A 3,157-nucleotide genomic window follows, 5' to 3' on the forward strand; every position below is an offset into this window, starting at 1 on the left:
CTGAGAGTTGTAAGATGGTATCTCAGAGTCATTTTGAGTTGCATTTGAGGCGAGGATTTCTAAAGGTGAAAACCACAAGAAGACCATCGATACCTATGCAAACAATCAAAGATTAATCTGTTCTGCCAAGTTAAGTGGTGAAGGCAACTCAGAACAATCTTTGGGAACCTTCCTAAGCAGGTCACAGAAGCCAAAAAAAAAGTAGTTAGTCATATCATAACAAATAGATGGCCATGGCTGTAGACTTTTGGATGAGGGTCACCGGGTCAAGGTTTCTCAGAACTTATCTTTCAGGGACAGGAATCAGGAACAAAGGCTAGTGGGTACCAAGATCAATGCTTGGCATAAAATGGGGTTCCTTTAGCCCTACTAAAGGAACTTTTATCACTACTTCAGCACAAGAACTGAAGTAGGAGAGCAACAGCTGGGGATAGTGGGGGAAGGAGTTGGTGGAGTGGGACTGAGATGTAAGAGAGAGCAGAGGAGGGGTAAATATCAAGTCACACACTAGGCATGCATGGAAATGTCAACATGACTCTCCAAATGAACACAAGCCAACAGTAACTTAAAACCACAATCAAATACCACTCTACGCCCATTTCAAGAATAACTTTTAAAAATGGGAAGTGGCTCATGGGGACAGAGGAACTGGGACTCAGGAGCACTGCTGCTGAGAATGTGAGGCAGCTGCCGCAGAAAGCTCCATGGTGGAACCCCAAACAGCCACAGACACATGAGCATCTGATCCAGTGGCTGCACCTGACTGTGTGTCCTCACGGGTGAAACTGGGTTCTTCATGGTGCTTCCAAGATCCGTCACCACATCAGTGTTGATCATCGCAGCTCATAGCAGGGAGCGGCTGGGTACCAGTACAGAGCGATGTATGTCCAACGTACACACAAGGGAACGTTACTCATCTTCTGCCACAAGACGTGACTATATTGTTAAAAGAAGCCAGCGGTCAAATGGGAGAGGAATGGTGTGTGTTCACTCATAGGAGGTAATTGGCAGAATCATGGATAAGGAAGTTAGCAAGTCACTTTGCTATATATTTTCTTTATAACACACTTTTAAATTTAAAAAGTATGCAAAGGTCTAAGCCAGATGGAGCACCAGCACCAAAAGGGAAAAGTGGACACAAGCCCCATCTCTAACCCTGAAGTTATCTCCAATTGATAACCGCTCACAAAGGAAAAACATCAGTTTTCCCCAACTGAGACTCACTGTGCATACAAATACACTGGAAGTCTAGTCCTGCGCTCTGCAATAAATGACCACCCAACAGTAACTTGATAATATTTTTGGAGGGTTTTGTTTTGTTTCACTTTTTACCTTACTGGTCTTTTGGTTTTTATTTTGTTTTTATGATTTTCTGAGTGTGCCACTGTTGTGTCTCTGCATCTCTATGTGTTTCCTGTGCTTTTTCTTCTGCTAGTTTCATTTCTTAAAATCTTTTTCTTTAGCTCTTTTTGTTTCCTTGTTTTGTTTGTTTAGTCCTATTCTGCTTTGGTTTTATTTTATCTTATTCTATTTTTTTAGATGCCTATGAGCTTTCTAATGAGAAGGAAAAAGAAATAGTGTGGATTTGGACTAGGGCAGTAGGGAGGATCTGGGTGGAGTTGGAGGAGGAAAGAGCTGTAACGAGAATACACTAGATGAGCCAGGCAGTGGTGGCGCACACTTTTAATCCCAGCATTTAGGAGGCAGAAGCAGGCAGATCTCTGTGAGTTCGAGGCCAGCCTCGTTTACAAGAGCTAGTTTCAGGACAGGCTCCAAAGCTACAGAGAAACCCTGTCTCGAAAAAACAAAAACAAACAAACAAAAAAGAATACACTCTATGAAAGAAATCTATTTTCAATTAAAAAAAGAAAAAATTGTGTATGAATGTTTTGTCTGTATATACGAATGTGTGCCACATGAGCACAGTGCCTTCAGGAGCTCCTGGAAGAGGGAGCTGAATCCCTGGAGCTGACAATATAGATGTGTGTGAGCTACCACATGGGTTCTGAACCAAAGCTCAAATTCTCTGTAAGAGCAATAAGTAAGAGTTCTTAAGTGCTGAGCCATCTCTCAAGACCTCCAGATATTTTTAAGAGATTTATTTTATTTTAAATTTTGTGTGTGTGTGTGTGAGTGCATGCATGCGTGTTTGGGAATGCGTACATGTGAGCAGAGTGCCTATGTGTTTACTATTCTAGAGGTGCTGGGACCTGGGAGAATGGAGCCAATAAATGAGGGATAACAAAGTCTCATGCAATCACCAATTCTATTCAGAGCACCAGACAATTTATACTATTAGGGTTAGGAAGAGTCACATGAGTAAAGCGTACAATCACAAGGACAAGCTACGTGTGGCAGACAAGCCACACTCAGCAGAAACATGTTTTTCCATAGAGGCACATAAACAAATAGCAATTGCCAGCTGTAATGAGTGATTGGCAGCAAACTCACTCCTCTCTGCTGCACCCGGGAGGGCCATGAAAGCACAATCTACAGACGATCCCATACTCTGAAGAGACTAAGTTCACAAGACTCATCTTGTTTTCTCACAAGGACTCAGATATCTTATGTGACTCCATTTTTAGACCATGTTTCAGCACCCACTGAATCCAGAAGAGTGCACTGAGTCTCCTGAAGCTGGAGATGCAGGTGGTTGTGAGACACCCTGATAGGGTGCTAGGAACCAAACTCAGGTTCTCTACAAGAGCAACAAGAGCTCTAAGTCTTCTGAGTCATCTCTCAAGCCCCAAGTCCTTGACCTTGTTATTTATTTATTTATTTATTTTACATTCTGACTGAAGCCCCCCTTCCTCCTCTCCTCCCACTCCCTCCTACATCTCCCCTTTGTCCTTCCCCTCAATCCACCCCTCCTCTGAATTTGCTCAGAAAGGGGCAGGTTCCCACGAACATCAGCAAAGCATGGCATATCAAACTGCCATAAAACCAAGAACCTTCCCCTGTATTCATGCTGGGCAAGGCAATCCAGCATGAGAAATAGGTTCCCAAGAGCTAGCCAAAAGACTGTGGACAGCCCGGATGTCATTGCCAGAAGTCCCACAAACAGATAAAACTACACAACTGTCACATCTACGCAGAGGGCCCAGGTCAATCCCATGCAGGCTCCCTGGTTGTTTATGGGGTCGGGTAGAAGCCTGAT

Source organism: Microtus oregoni, unplaced genomic scaffold, assembly GCF_018167655.1.
Source record: "Microtus oregoni isolate MIOR12 unplaced genomic scaffold, Mior012 000000F_ref0000247, whole genome shotgun sequence".
NCBI lineage: Eukaryota > Metazoa > Chordata > Mammalia > Rodentia > Cricetidae > Microtus > Microtus oregoni.